The sequence below is a fragment of the Zalophus californianus genome, chromosome 3, assembly GCF_009762305.2.
Source record: "Zalophus californianus isolate mZalCal1 chromosome 3, mZalCal1.pri.v2, whole genome shotgun sequence".
NCBI lineage: Eukaryota > Metazoa > Chordata > Mammalia > Carnivora > Otariidae > Zalophus > Zalophus californianus.
In genome coordinates, this window is record NC_045597.1 from 114,862,624 (window position 1) to 114,879,529 (window position 16,906).

The following is a 16,906-nucleotide window of genomic DNA, read 5'->3' on the forward strand; positions in this document are numbered from 1 at the left end:
CTACTTAAAAAAACAACAACAACAACAAAAAAACAAGTTAACACTACCCAAAGCCATGTGCAGATTTAATGCAATCCCTATGAAAATACCAATAGCATTTTTCACAGAACTAGAACAAATAATGCTAACATTTGTATGGAACCAGAAAAACCTTGAATAGCTAAAGAAGTCTTGAGAAAGAACAAAGGTAGAGGCAACACAATCCCAGGCTTCAAGATGCACATACTACAAAGCTGTGGTAATTGAAACAGTATGGTATGGGTATAAAAAAAGACACATAGATCAGTAGAATAGGATAGAGACCCCAGAAATAAACCTGTGCTTACTGTATGTTCAACTAATCTATGACAAAGGAGGCAAGAATATACAGTGGGAAAAATGGACCACTTCTTACACCATATACAAAAATAGAATGGATTAAAGACCTACTAAATATGAGACTTAAAACTCCCAGAAGAAAACATAAGTAGTAATTTCTCTGACATGGCGATAGAAACATTTTTCTAGATAATGTCTCCTGAGGCAAGGGAAACAAAAGCAAAAATAAACTATTGGGACTACACCAAAATAAAAAACTTCTGTACAGCTCAGGAGACCAATCAACAAAATGACAAGACAACCTACGGAGTGGGAGACGGTAAGTCCAAATGACATATCCGATAGAGGGTTAGTATCCAAAATATATAAAGAACTTACACAACTCAACACCAAAAAGAATCAGTCAAAAAATGGGCAAGAGGTCCTGAATCAGAATGATGTTTTAAATGCATAAAATAAAATCACATAAACCAGTTATATTGAAAGTTATCAAAATATTAAAACAGTTTGTAATTTACATGCTTTATTAACACATTGACAGGATCTAGAGTTGAGTCTAATTGTCTTAATTTTGAAGTAGTGATAAGTATAAATATTTTGACAAGTGAAACCACTGTAATATGACAATGAAATGAACTGTTATTTCTGTTGTATTGCTAGTCCTAGTATTACCATTACTACTATTTTGCCTTTTGCTGACATTAGTAATTGAAGGAAATGTTAAATTTGGTAGAAGTTAGTAGAATTAAAGAAATGATTATTTTCTCGCCCAAGTTCATGAACCCCTCAGTTCTTTCTTTGGATGTTTTGAGGGTCTGTGACTTAAGGTTCAGAATGCCTCAAGATTTTCTTTGGTCCGAGTGGCAATCCTATTCCTGTGTCATCTTTGTCCCAAATATATATAGTCAGGCTAAAGATTTTATTTCCATTATTATAAAGGAGAGGCTACTATAAACAATATGTTATCTTCATGTTTAAAGCATTTTCTAGGTTTTTTAAATTGAAAAATAATAGAACCAGATGATTTAAAGATAAAAACGTCATAGCACAAAATGATATACATGAAAAGTAAGTGTCTTTCCTTCCTCACAATCCCCAGACACTCTACAGAGGCAAGTATTGTTGTATGTCTATCCTAAAAAACTTACAAAGAAATGCTTTTTACTACATAAAGGCAAATATTTCCTGTATTCATTTTATAAGTAACATGTGATCTTAGAGTTCGTTTCTTTTTTTTTTTTTTTAAAGATTTTATTTATTTGACAGAGACAACAGCGAGAGAGGGAACACAAGCAGGGGGAGGGGGAGAGGGAGAAGCAGGCTTCCCGCTGAGCAGGGAGCCCGATGCGGGGCTCGATCCCAGGACCCTGGGATCATGACCTGAGCTGAAGGCAGACGCTTAACCGACTGAGCCACCCAGGCACCTAGAGTTCGTTTCTTAATCTAGAGTCATAAATTCAAGTAATTTTGATTTTAAATTTTTTTTCTTTTAAAATCTCTGAAGAGTTGAAAATTGGCAAATTGTAGTTTTCTGGTTGAATTGTTTTAATGCTTGGATATGAAACCTTAATCTTTTATCCCCATGTGGAAGTTTGGCTGTCTGTAAGCCTTGCATTGTGCATAGGACTTTTTTATTTTCTTATATACAAGGTAAATATTTTGAAGTCAGAATAACTGTTGATTACGTGGCTTATCAGTGTATTTTCTCTATGAGTTATTTATGGCTTATATAGCAGTTTTGGTCAGAAGAGCAAAAGTGGGCTACCATTTTGAAGAAAGTAGTCTTATTTCTGGTTATCATGTTGGTAAGCTGGATCTTTCATACAGACTGCACTCTCTCAAACTTTCACTGCAGTATGTGTTTATTCATCCAGTAAATATCTTCATGAATACATGGACCATGTCTGTGCTTTTGTATCTATTATCTGGTACAGTGAATGACATATGGTAGATGTTCAGTAAATATTTGCTGATTTAATGAGCAAAACCTGCTGTGTACTTTTAGGTTACAAAAAGGGATAAGATGTGGCACCTGCCTTCAAGCAGTTTATAGTCCCATAGAAAAGAGTTGTACGTGGATGACTCTGTATAAGGTTTAATTTGTTATGTAGAAGATAAAAATGATATTGTGGAAATTTGTGTCACAAGGGACATGATTTGAACTAGAGTATATTTGAGTTCATGTAATTCATGTAATAGCTAATTGAGTATAAGATAGTACTGAATTATTTTTTACAGATTAGTTTTGAAATTATTTCATATGCCAGGAAGCCATGAGGTTTTTTTAGGTGCATGTCATTGCTTTTCATGTTGAAAAGTGTGTGATGCCCCACAGAGTTGTTAGAGGGTTGAAGAATTGTGATCTAGTGTAGTCACCTTTTAGGATAGGCAAACTTGTGTTAAGAGCAGTTCCTGGGGGCGCCTTGGGTGGCTCAGTCGGTTAAGCGTCTGACTCTTGGTTTTGGCTCAGGTCATGACCTCAGGGTTGTGAGATGGAGCGCCCCAACAGGCTCTGCGCTGAGCGTGGAGCCTGCTTAAGATTCTGTCTCCCCCTCTCTTAAAAAAAAAAAAAGCAGTTCCTGTTTAAAGAGCTCTGGGGAAAGAAGCTTTGTGATATGGAGGATGACCTAAAGAAATAGTGCTGCTTCATTATTATACAAGTAATGTGCAGATTTTATTTTGGTTTAAAGCACAGAAGATACTTTCTGTACAGTACGTAGATGATTTTCTGTACATTATAGGTGCTTCAGTCAGTAGTGGTTTTTTTTCAGCTTTGTCTGAATAAAACATCAGCTCAGCCATCTTAGAGTTCATCAGGGCTTTCCGAATACCTCCAAAAGAAATACAAAAGATTTAGGTCAGTGATTCTCAAGACTTTGTCATGCATCAGAATCACCTGGAGGACTTGTTAAAACACTCATCCCTGGGCTCCATTCTGATACTGTAGTTTTTAATGGGTCTGGAATGGGGACTGGGAATTTGTATTTTTTAACATGTTCCTCATGCTGCCTGTCCAGTGACCACCCTTTGAAAACTACCAATTTAGAAGGGAGAATAGCAGTTCTCATCTTGACCACATAGAATAAATAGTCTGGGATGCTTTTGTAAAGTACATGTGTAGACCTTGGAATGGAATGGAATCAAAATTTATGGGTGATTTTGATTCTAGGTAGAGAAAAGGTTAGTATATGTGCCCATGTACCCTGCCTGTCTGCCTTGCCAATTTACTACTCCTGTCAGAGGTATTTCTCTCTGCTCTAATTAGTTATTTGGCTTTTAAACTTTTTTACTGATTCATTGTGTATATATGTAACTGAAATAAGGTGCACCTTGACATAACACACATGCACACAAATTTACAGTTGATTTTGTTCCCCCCATAGTTATGTTCTGTAAAGTTGCCATGAACAATGAATTAGTGAATACTGAACCATTGCTCCTAAAGGAGATACAGGGTTGGAATCCTGTGAACCTCTGTTCACACCATTTTCATCAACCAAATCAACGCATAATCCTGTTTTGTGTTTCTGTTTTAAAGATACTTTATTTAACGTATATTGTTGATTCTTGGCATTGAACTGACAGCCAGCAGCACTCTAACTTGTGCCTGAGTGAAGCTTGTCTTAACACACAGTTTCTCTGTAAGGCACATCACAGCCTTCTTGGTCTTAGGAACACTAGACAGCACTTCAGCACTACACTTGGGGAGCCTATAAACAATGACATCAACAAAACGAAAACGCAAAAAAGTGGCACTAAAGAGAACATTAGAAGTACACTTGTTTACAGTGTGAGAGCTGAAACAAGGAGAGTGTCACCTTGTTTGACCTCAGCTGGGAAGAGATGACTGGAGCGACTCAAATGCAGCTCTGTACATTCTTTGAATGACTATGAAAATACTGCACATAGTGATTTTGGGGTCACAAATTTTTGTGAGTAGGTGAGTTTGCAGACACAGAATTTGTGAGTAATGAGGATTGGCTGTACACATGTTTTTCCCCTTTTCATTTCTATTTTGTTAAATGAGCTACTTATTGATTTTATGATTCACTGGAGATTCAGCCCACAGCTTGAAAAACACTTCTGATTCAGCAACATATGTTATATATTATTTACTAGTTACACAATGATAGGTAGCAAGTGATATTAAACTATGTGTATATAATTTCCTTCCTTTCGAGAATATAGGGTTTAATCTTGATAATAGGGGGCTGTGGTTTTGGAGGGTACATCCTCGGGTTTGTGTTGTAAAGTATCCCTGATGGCTGGATTGTGGAGGGCATCGCACGGGTGGCAGAAGGTGGTGGCGGCAGCGGCAACAGCAGCAGAGGTGGCGACCAGACGCTAGACTGGTTATAAAGCCATTGCAACTGGAAATGTGATTTCTAGTTATGTATTTTCAGCAAATTTGTGACAAGACGATTTGGATGCCTTGTGGATTAGGGGATTTCAATTAAGTCTTAATTTTATATCAGGGATTCTTAATTGAAGTCTCTGGTACCTAGATAGACTTAATGGGGTCTGTGAACTTACTGATTTTTTCTTTTAACCACAGTTTTATATATATGTCTCCTGATTACTCCCCTCATCATCAGATTATTAATGAAGTAAATGACCTAGAGGAGGTTAAGAATTACATTTTAGTAGATAATACAGATTACTTTTATTGTTATTAATCCTCATTGCATTTGAATCACAAAGTTCTAGGTTTTCTGAGAATTCTAAGGCATTTAAAAAGCTTTAGACTGAGTTTATACTGTTTTGAAATGCAGAATTTTTACATGGAAACATGTCACTGAGGAATGTAAATATTGAATATAAGAAAAATTCTTTATTTTAAGCACAAAATTAATATTTAGGTGTTGTTTGCTTGTATTACAGTCGATTTGTGTTTAAAACAGTGGTGTAATTAAGATTTGCCTGACTTGTTTGTTTTTTTTTTTCAAGATTTTATTTATTTATTTGACAGAGACACAGCGAGAGAGGGAACACAAACGGGGAGTGGGAGAGGGAGAAGCAGGCTTCCCGCCGAGCAGGGAGCCCAATGCGGGGCTCGATCCCAGGACCCTGAGATCATGACCGAAGCCGAAAGCAGACGCTTAACGGCTGAGCCACCCAGGCGCCCCAAGATTTGCCTGACTTGTTATTTGCTGTTAGGAAGCACAGGAAGGTACTCATTCTGTAGAGTGGTAAAGCAGTACAGAATGATTATTGGAGATGTGCTCAGCCATTTGAGCATATCTTGAGGTAGCTAGTCTCTCTGGAGATTGGAAAAGCAAAACCCCAAAACATCCACCTTGTTTTATGTTTCTGAAAATACCCACCTCTTCGTTATAACTGTATTGTTTATGCTTATTTGTAAAAAATTCAGAATATACCAAAAAAGTATAAAGAAGAAAATACAGATTGCTTGCAATCCTACCATTCTGAGATATCCATGGTTGACCTTTGGGTGGATGTACTTTCTTCCATGCTTTTCCCCCTCTGTACTTGTATATTTACAGGTACATAGGGGTGTGTGTGAGAGAGAGAGAGAGAGAGAGAGAGAAAGAAACATTTGCTTTTTAACCTGTACCTTTCAGATTGAAAAACCTGTGGAAAGACTGACCCAGCCTGAGTCATCTTGGCAATCACTGGATTAGCCCTAGTCACTGTAGCCTGAGAGGTGGCTGGTATAAGAGAACGGCAGCTTGCATTTTAATCATTGGTGTAAAGGGAGTTTTGAAGGAAGGAATAGTGATTTCCCAAAACAAGAGGATTTAAAGCATAAATGCAATTGTTTAAAAAATGCTGGTGGGATAGGCATTGATTTTAATTTATTGATACTATAACTAGGTTGTATTCCATTATATATATTTAAGGTAATTTAATCAGTTCCCTTTTGATGAATATTGGTTGTTATGTAGCCAAAGTTTTCACTTCTTAATAAAAAAATGCTTCCATTTTTTTAATTGAAATTAAGGTGTTTTGCCTCCTCTCTTAGGTTATTAACCTTGTTTTCTTGTAGACCTTGTATAATTTGTTCTAGTTCACATGGCTCTGTAGATTCATTTTTTTTCCATCTAAATGGATGTACAGTTGTCCAAACATCATTTTCTAAAAAATCTTTTCTTCCTGGTTTGAGATGCCTCTTTCATCGTCTTTGAAATTTCTTAGGCATTTGGATTTTTTAATTTTCTATTTTGTTTCATTGTTCAGAAGATTTACTGTTTTAATCATTTCATTGTTTTATCATTATATATTTATAAATTTTAAAAGTTTATGGTGAGGCTAGTTACTTCTCCCATTCCTATTGCTCTCCTTTTTCAGAGTTTTCCTTCTGTTATTGCTTGTTTATTTTTCCAAATGAACTTTATAATTTTGTCTAACTCAAGGAAAAAAATACTGGAGTTTTTATTGGCATTTACCATACATTTATAAATTAACTTATAGAGAATTGACATCTTTGTGATGTTGACTTCTTATCCAAGAACATGGTTTGTCTCTTCATATATTGAAGTCTACTTATATTTATTTTTCAGGGGCATTTTTCTTCCATTTGCTTTGATTTTGGTTAAGCTTGTTTTGGTTAAACTTATTTCTAGGAATTTTACCTACTTGGTTAATATTGTAAATGTCACCTTTTTTTCCATTATACTTTATAACTTGTTATAGTTTGTATTTTAAAAACGATTTTTATATGTTAACTTTATATCCTGTGACTTTAAGTTACGTGATTGTACTTGTTTTTGCATTGATTCTCTTGGGTTATTATACAGATACTATATCATTTGCTTATAGAGGTAGTTTACTTTTGCTTTTCCAAGTAGAATGCTTCTAATTGCCTTCCCTTATTTAAAATTTCTGTTGATTACTTCCATTCCATGTTGAATAGTGAAGATAATAGGCATCTTTGTTTTGTTTCTTTCTTTGGTGTGACTGCCTGTAGTGTTTCTCCATTAAATAAGATGTAGATTAGCCTAGACTGGATTATAGATGTAGAAAACAAAATGAGGGTGGGCACCGGGGTGGCTCAATTGGTTGAGCATCTGACTCTTGATTTCAGCTCAGGTCATAATCTCTGACCGGTGTCAGGCTCCGTGCTAGGCGTGGAGCCTACTTAAGATTCTCTCTCTCCCTCCGCGCGTGCCCACCCCCCCACACACACACTCATGTGCTTTTCCCCGCCATCTCTCTCTCTCTCTCTCAAAATACATAAATAAATAAAAATTAAAACACAGTAGGCCTTTACAGTAGGATATAATAAATACATATGTGATTAATAAAAATATATGTAAAATCTCCAGTGTTTCTATAATGAATGAGTCTTGAATAGTTTTAAATGCCTTCTTGGAATTTATGGAAATTTTCCCTTCAGATCTGTTCATTATTAATGAATTATAATATCAAATCATCCCAGCATTTGTGGAATGAACCCCATTTAGTAATGAAATATTATTCTTTTTAAAAATGTTTTTAGTCTTATTACATTATTTGTAAAAGGACTTAATAGGCTTTGGCCTCTCATTGGCCCAAGGTAGCCACTCCATGTCTAAATTTATATCTATTTAAGCAACCAGCTTGATGACGGTAGTGGTTCACTCTCATTTCTATCTTTCCTGGAGATGGAATATGATTGGCCTAATTCAGATAAGGTATCTAGCCTGATTCATTTGACTGTCTTTGGGGTAAGGTGAGATGATTTACCAATTTGGTGGACAGCAGCACACCCCTGGGGAGAGAATGGTAGTTGAGAGAGTGGACATTGGTGGGAATGAGACTGATCCCTCAAAAGGTGTCTAATTGTAATTTTGTATTTTGCCAATACCACATTTATAGTTAGCAAAGTTCCAGGTTTTACTGAACAGAGTAAGATTTCTTAAGTTGTATTCTATTACTGGATCACCACTGGCTTTCTTACCTACTCTACAGGACATATTTTCAGGGGTTACTTGGAGTTAAGCAAGATCCTAAAGGGCCCTCTGAGTCACTTTCCACTGCCACTGCCCACCCCATCCCAAGGGGGAAGCTCTTATTTTTAGTATAGGCATACAGTTGCATATATCCAATTCTGACATTCCAGTGTATGGGTTTTTTTTCCTGCACGCGAAGCAATTCTCTGACACCAGGGGAATGTCCTACAATTCAACTCAATTCTTTTTTTTTTTTTAATATTTTATTTATTTATTTGACAGAGCACAAACAGGGACAGGGAGAGGGAGAAGCAGGCTCCCCTATGAGCAGGGAGCCAGATATGGGGCTCGATTCCAGGACCCTGGGACCATGACCCGAGCTGAAGGCAGACTCTTAACCGACTGAGCCACCCAGGTGTCCCAGTTCAACTCAATTCTGACACTATCTGGAGATAGCATCAGATCCCACAAGATAAGGGCTCAATTCTATAAGACTGCTCCCCTCCCCCACCTTCAAATGCCAGTCACAAGTCCAGGTTGTCACCTGTGCATCTGACCAGCTGGTCATAGATTAGAGTATCCAATTACCACCTCCTTGGGTTCAATTAATATGCTAATAAACTGGCTCACAGAACTCAGAGACATTTTACTTGATGGTTACTGGTTTATTGTAAAAGGGTAAAACTCAGTAACAGGTAGAAGGAAATGCATAGGGCAAGGTAAGGGAAATGGGCACGGAGTATCCATACCCTCTCGAAGCATGCCCCTCTCCCAGCACCTCCATGTATCTGTCAGCCTGTAAGCTCTCCGAACCCAGTCCTTTCGGGATTTTTTATGGAGGCTTCATTACATAGGTGTGATTGATTAGATCATTAGCCATTGGTGATTGATCTGCAATCTGTAGCCCTTCTCTCCCCAGAGATTAGGGGGTGGGACTGAAAGTTCCAACCCTCTAAATCACATGATTGGTTCTCCTGGCAACCAGCCTCCATCCTTAGGTGCTTTCCAAAAGTGACATCATAACATAAACTCAGATGTGTTTGAAAGGGATTTGTTAGGAATATCAAGACACACTTATCATTTAGGAAATTCCAAGAGTCTTAGGAGCTCTGTGCCAGGAATGGGGACAAAGACTGAATATATATTTCCTGTTATCGTAGTATTACATGGAGCTTCAAAAATCAGAATTTATATACTTATCTATAATGACATTATTTGTTTAGCCAGAAGTTTATATTTGAAAGATATCTTTCTAAAATAGATTTATTAGGGTGCCTGGGTGGCTCAGTCAGTTGAGTGTCTGCCTTCAGCTCAGATCATGATCTCAGGGTCCTGGGATCAAGTCCCGAGTCAGGCTCTCTGCTCAGCTGGGGGTCCACTTCTCCCTCTCCCTCTGTGCCTGGGTGTGCGTGCTTTCTCTCTTAGATAAATAAATAAAATCTTAAAAAAATAAATAAGATTTATTGAGGTATATTGTTGAATAAACTGCATGTACTTGTACAATTTGTTGATGTTTGTGTGTATTTACCTGTAAAAACGTTATTACTGTAGTCAAGATTAATCAACATATCTGTCACCTCCAAAAGTTGTTTCCTCATGCTCCCTTATAAGCCCCCTGTGCTTCTGCAGGCAAACACTGATCTGCTGTCACTGTAGTTTAGTGGTTTGCATTTTCTAGACTTCTTATGTAAATGGGGTCATAAAGCATATATTCTTCTTTGGTTTCTTTCACTCAGCATAATTGTTTGAGATTCATACATATTATACCATGTATCAATAATTCATGTCTTTTTATTGCTGAGAATAGTCCATTTTATGGTTATACCAGTTTATCCACTCATCCGTTGATTGGTTTTTGGCTATTACAAATAAAGCTGCTATGAACATTTTTGTACATCTGTTTTCATTTGTTTTGGGTAAATACCTGGGGATGAAGTGGCTTGATTGTATGGTGGGTATATTAAAACTGATTAACTTTTCTAAAAAGCTGTTAAACTATTTTCCAGAGTGATTATACCATAAAGATACCTTTTGTGAGATGCATAGTTGAGAATCTTGCTACTCAAAGTTCGGTCTGTGGATATGGCATTACCTGGGAGTTCGTTAAGATTGCTGAATTTCAAGTCCTGTCCTATACCTCTTGAATCAAGAACGTGCATTTTAAAAAGATCGCTAGGTGGTTCAAATGCACATTAGAATTTGGGAAGCCCTGGTTTAGAGCAGTAGTCCTCAACCCCCCCCCCCTTAACACCTGAGGGTTTTGATACATTTCTATGAAATTCACAAATGGGTCTGGGAGATGCTGGATGATTTTTAAAGTCTGATAGATGATATTGATAAATGCAGAGTATTCTGCCCCCACCCCCACCCCAATGATTGCTTCCATTATACTGATTTTTACTTATGGCAGTAAAATGTTCGTCTATTGCCCATTTCAAATTTGGTAGTTTCCAGAAGAATTGCTTCCCAAGCATTTTTCAAGTATAGAGCTGGCACAGTTTTTTTTTTTTTTTGTGGGTGAGAGCTACTCATTTTCTTTTTGTGTAATTTCTTGGATGAGTGAATCCATGTGCTAGCTTTTTTATTTTTTTTTAATGTTCTTATTTTTACTTTGCATAACCAGTGATCTAATTCTTGGTTGTCACATATAGGTGCCTTAAAATTTTCCATAAGAGTTATCTCTCTTAGTATTTAATACATGCAAAATAATGTCAGAAATGACTTTGTTAGTAGATAAGCTAACTGAATATCAAATAATGTCTTTTAAAGCCGCGTGTCAATGATTTATTTTGCGTACTGTTTTGAATTTTCTCTACCACTCATTTCCGTTGTTGCTTGGATATTTAAGAGCAAGCCAGCCACTGATGTTACTGTCACCTTCCTAAATTTAGTGTTGATGTTGAAGGCCATCCTCTTAATCAGCATTAGGAAATTCTCAATTTAAAATAAGGCTTCAGAAAACCAACAATTAGATAAAAAAAGATTAAACATTTGTTACTTTATGAAGTGGAACTAATTAGTGTTATGTAACTTCTAATTGAGTTGTTTTCCAAAAGTTGATTTGTAAGGCAGGTATTTTAGAATTATAATGGGTATGATAAAATGTCTGTACAGTAAGATTGCCTTCACTTTTACATTTCTGCTTAAGATACCAGTTACTCCAGCCATTAAAATCCTCTCACTCCCTTTTCTTCTTCCTATCCCTACAGGTAGTTAAGATAGAGAAGCTGTGGGTGATTCAGTTCTAATCATTGAAAATTTAACACAGCTGCTTTTCAGAAGAGAAAAATCTTTACCATGTTATTAAATTCTAAAAGGAATTTATTGCATATGGGCACTTATCTGTTTAGTTGATAAATGTCTTTAAATTCAGTTTTATAGAAAAAAAGCAGAACCTTAGTAATGTGACTTTATTGATTTTTTTTTTTTTTAAGCTAAAGCTGATGTATGTCTTTGGGAGGAAAAATTAATGAAATACACACAACGTTACTTACAAAGGCAGTATTTAGAATATTAGAGGAATGGATAGGTAGCATGTTGAGAGCAGATATCCCTGTCTTCCTGATTTTAAGAGAGAAGCATTTCACTTAAGTATGATGTGATTTTTGGTTTTGGTAGATCCCCTTTATCAGATTGAAGAAATTCCTTTCTGCATTTTTAGTTTTTTGAGAATTTTTAGAAAGGATGTTGGATTTTGTAAATGTTTTTTCTGTGTATAGAAATGATCATGGCATTTAAAAAATTAATACGGTGAATTATATTGATTTTGAAACCAATGTTACATTCCTGGGATAAACCCCATTTGGTTATGTTTTATTCTTTTAACGTGTTGTTGGATTCTATTTGCTAAATTTTTATTTAGGAAGATTGTATCTGTGTTCACAAGGAATATTTGTAATTTTCTTCTTCTGTAATGTCTTTTTCTGGTTTTGGTATCAGAGTAATACTGGCTTCATAGAATGAGTTGGGAAGTATTCCTTCCACTTCAGTATTATGGAAAAGTTTGTGTAGAGTTTGTTGTATTATTTCCTCCTCAGATATTTTGTAGAATTCACCAATGAAGCCATCTGTCCCTAGAGTTTTCTTTGTATGAAGGATTTTTTACTGTAGTTCAGTTCTGTATTAGAGGGTTGTTCAGGTTATCTATTTCTTCCTGAGTGAGCTTTGGTGAAAGTTTATTTCTTTCAAGGAATTTGTCCTTTTCACTTAAATGACAAGCTTATTGATAGGAGCTTCATAATACTCTTTAAGGTGATATTTCCTCTCTTGTTCCTGACATTGGTCATTTGTGTCTTCCCTCTTTTTTCCTCATCAGTCTGGCTAGAAGCGTATCAGTTCTGTTGATTTTGTTAAAAGAATTAATGTTTGGTTTCATTGATTTTTTTTTTTCTCTGTTGATTTTGTTTCAGTTTCATTGATTTCCACTTTGATCTTGATCATTTCCTTTCTTCTGCTTACTTGGATTTAATTTGCTCTTTTTCTAGTTTCTTAGGGTAGAAGGTAAGGTCATTGATTTGAGACCTTTATTTTAATATAGGTATTGAGTGTAATACATTTCTTCATCAGTGCTGTTTTAGCAGTATTTTGCAACTTTTTGTTTAAATTTTCATTCACTTTAAGATACTTTCTAGTTTCTCTTTTAATTTCTTTGACCCTGGGGTTATTTAGAAATATGTTACTTAGTTTCCAATTATTTAGTGGTTTCACAGATATCTTTCTGTTATGAATTTCTTTTTTTTTTCCCCCTGTTATAAGTTTCTAACTTCATTCCATTGTGGTCTAAGAACATATGGTTTGAATTCTTGTAAACTTTTTTTGAAATTGTAATATACTTTTCAGAATATGTTCTGTCTTGGTAAATGATTCCTGTGAACATGGAAAAAAGGTGTGTGTTGCCTTTGTTGGGTGGAGCATTCTGTAAAAGTCACGTTAAGTTAGCTTAACGTGTTACAGTTGCAGTATCTTTGTTGATTTTCTGTCTAGTTGTTTTATCTATTGAGAATATGGTATTAAAACCTCTGTAATTGTAGGTTTGTCTGTTTACCCTTGAAGGTTTTACTGGTTTTTGTGTCATGTTTTTATTGGGTGCATAAATGAGTAGGGTTGTTATGTCTTTTTGACCGATTATCTCTTTAAGCATAATGAAATAAATTTTTTTTAAAGTGTATTATTTTTAGTCATCTCTACACCCAAACTCATGACCCTGACTTAGATCAAGAGCGGTATACTCTTCCAACTAAGCCAGCCAGGTGTCCCAATGAAATAAACTTCTTAATCCCTGGTGATACTCTTTGTTCTGAAATCTATGTTGCCTGCTAATATGGTCATACAAAGTCTCTCTGACTAGTGTTAGCATTGTATATCTTTTTTTTTTTTTATTTCTGTTTATATCTTTGTATTCAAAGTGTGTTTCTTCAGGGGCGCCTGGGTGGCTCAGTCGTTAAGCCTCTGCCTTTGGCTCACGTCATGGTCCCTGGGTCCTGGGATCAAGCCCCACATCAGGCTCCTTGCTCTGCGGGAACCCTGCTTCTCCCTCTCCCACTCCAACCTGCTTGTGTTCCCTCTCTCACTATGTCTCTGTCTGTTAAATAAAATCTTTAAAAAACAAAGTGTGTTTCTTCATATTCAAGCTGCTTTTCAAAGGCAGCTTATAATAGGGTCTTAACTTGTTTTTATCTAGTCTCACAATCTCTGTCTTAATAGGGTGTTGACATCATTTACATTTAACATGATTTTCTAATGAAGATTTTACACTTTTAGAACAGTTTCGGGTTCACAGCAAAATTGAGGGGAACGTACAGAGATTTCCCATATATTCCCGGTCCTCACACATGCATAGCCTCCCCCATCATCAGCATTCCCCACCAGAGTGTTAAAATTCATGAACCTATATTGATAAATCATAATCACCCAAAGTCCATAGTTTATATTAGCATTCTTTGGATTTGAACAAATATATGACATGTTATCTATCATTATGGTATGTATGATACACAGAGTATTTTCAATGTCCTAAAAATCCTCTGTGCTCCACCCCTTTATCACTACCCCTCAACCCTCCATAGCTACTGATTTTTTTACTGTCTCCATTGTTTAGTATTTTCCAAAACATCATTTAGGTGGAATCATTACAGTACGTAGCCTTTTCAGATTGGCTTCTTTCACTTACTAGTATGCATTTAAGGTTTCTCCATGTCTTTTCATGGCTTGATAGCTCATTTCTTTTTAGCATTGCATAATATATTCTTTTGTCTGGATGTGCCAGTGTTTATCCATTCACCAACTTAAGGACATCTTAATTCTTTTAAGTTTTGATAATTATGAATAAAGCTGCTGTAAATATTCATAGGCAGATTTCTGTGTGGTCACAAATTTTTAGTTCCTTTGCATAAGTATCAAGGGCACAATCGTTCGAGTATATGGTAAGAGAATGTTTAATTTGGTGAGAAACTGCCAAACTTTTCTAAAGTGACTGTACCATTTTGCATGACCAGCAGTAGTGAATGAGAATTCCTGTTGCTCTACATCCTCGCCAACATTTAATGTTGTCAGTGTTTTGAATTTTGGCTATTTTAATAGATGTGCAGTGGTATCTCCTTTTAATTTGCTTTTCCCTCATACGACGTAAAGCATCTTTTCATATGTTTATGTGCCATGTGTATATCTTTTTTGGTGAAGTATCTGTTAAGGTTTGGCCCAATCTTTAAATCAGATTGCTGCTTATTGTTGAGTTTTTAAGAGTTCTTTGCATAGTTTGGATAACAATCCTTTATCAGATTTTTTTCCTCAGTCTGTGGCTTATCTTTTCATTTTTTTTTTTGACATTGAGTGGTTTTTCCCACAGAAGTTTTTAATTTTGATGAAGTCTAATTTACCAGTTTCTTTCACGGCTGGTGCCTTTGGTGTTTATTTAAAAAGTCATTGCCATACCCAAGGTCATCTAGATTTTCTTCTATGTTGCCTTATAGGAATCTTGGCATTTTACATTTAGGTCTGTGCTCCCTTTTGTATTTTTGCGAAGGTGTAAGATCTGTATCGATTTATTATTTTGCATGTGGATGTCCAGTTTTTCCAGCACCATTGTTGAAGACTTAAAAAAAAAAAAATTGATTTTAGAGTGAAGGGGGGGCGGGGGGAGGGCAGGAGGAGAGACCTAAGCAGACTCTGTGCTGAGTGCAGAGGCCAAGACAGACTCAGTTGGACTATCCTGAGATCATGACCTGAACCGAAACCAAGAGTCAGATGCTTAACTGACTGTGCCACCCAGGCGCCCCTTATTGAAGACTTTTTACTGAGTTTTCTTATCCATGACGGTGAAATATCTATTTATATAGTTCTTCTCTGATTTCGCTCTTCAGAATTTTGTGGTTTTCCCTCATAGATATTGTACAGACGTGTTGGATTTACACTTGAGTATTTCATTTTGGGAGATGTTTAGGTAAACAATATTGTGTTTTTAGTTTCAAATTCTACTTGTTTGTTGCTGGTATATAGGAAAATGATTTACTTTTGTATATTAATCTTGAATTCTGCAGCCCTGTTATAATCACTTATTAGTTTGAGGAGTATTTTGTCATTTCCTTCAGATTTTCTACATAGATGATCATAATATCTGCAAAGACCATTTTATGTCTTAATTCCCTATCTGTATACCTTTTATTTCCTTTTCTTATTTCACTAGCTAGAACTTCCAGTATGATGTTGAAACAAAGTGATGAGGGGACATTCTTGCTTTGTAACTTAGTGGGAAAGCTTCAAGTTTCCCACCATTAACTATGATGCTAGCTATAGAATTTTTATACATAGTCTTTGTCTAATTGAGGAATTTCCCCTCTATTCCTAGTTCACTGAGATTTAATATGATTTTGATATGGTTAGGTTTCACTCTGTCATCTTTCCATTTCCCCTTCCTCCCTTCTTTCCTTCCTGTCTTTTTTAGTAGGTTCTTTGCCCACTGTGCAGCTTGAACTTACAACCCCTAGATCAAGAGTTGCATGCTCTCCCGACCGAGGAAGCCAGGTGCCCCTAAAAAGTATTGAACACTTAACGGATTTGTGTGTCATCTTTGTGCAGGGGCCATGCTAATTTTCTCTGTATTATTCCAATTTTAGTATATGTGCTGCCAAAGCAAGCACGATTTTCTGTTTCTTCTGTTGTTTGTTTTCTTTCTCTCTTACTCTACCTTCTTTGGAATTATTTTTTTATTCCATTTTATCTGTTTTGGGCGTATTTGCTGTAACTTTTTTTTGATTTTTGTTTTACTTTAAGTGATTGATATGGGACATGGTCATCAGAGAGTCTGACTTATTTCCCAGAGGACACTAGATAACGTCTGGAAACATTTTTGATTTTCATACTGTGAGGGGTGGGGGTATTACCATCATCTCATAGGTAGAAGTCAGGGATGGTGCTGAACATCTTCCAGTGCACAAGACCTCCCACAAAAAGGCTTACGTTGCCCACAATGTCAGTAGTGCCAAGGCTGATAAATTCTGATTAGGGGTTTATAATATACAGATCTTTCTTGACTTACAATGAGGTTATGTCCCACTAAACTCATTGCAAGTTGAGTATGTCATAAGTCAAAATGTCTTTAATGTACCTAACCTACTGAACATCATGGCTTCGCCTAAACTACCTTTAAATGTACTCAGAGCACTTATATTAGCCTCAAGTTGGGCGAAGTCATCTAGCAG

General features: G+C 36.1%; 1 protein-coding gene and 1 non-coding gene across 3 annotated transcripts in view; one reads left to right on the plus strand and one right to left on the minus strand.

Annotated features, from left to right (window-relative positions):
* Positions 1 to 16,906, plus strand: part of EPC2 (enhancer of polycomb homolog 2) — a 121,671-nt gene that overhangs the window by 12,218 nt on the left and 92,547 nt on the right. The window lies entirely within an intron of this gene.
* Positions 16,239 to 16,345, minus strand: LOC113921091. The gene has a single exon (XR_003519499.1). It is a non-coding gene; the product is annotated as a U6 spliceosomal RNA (small nuclear RNA).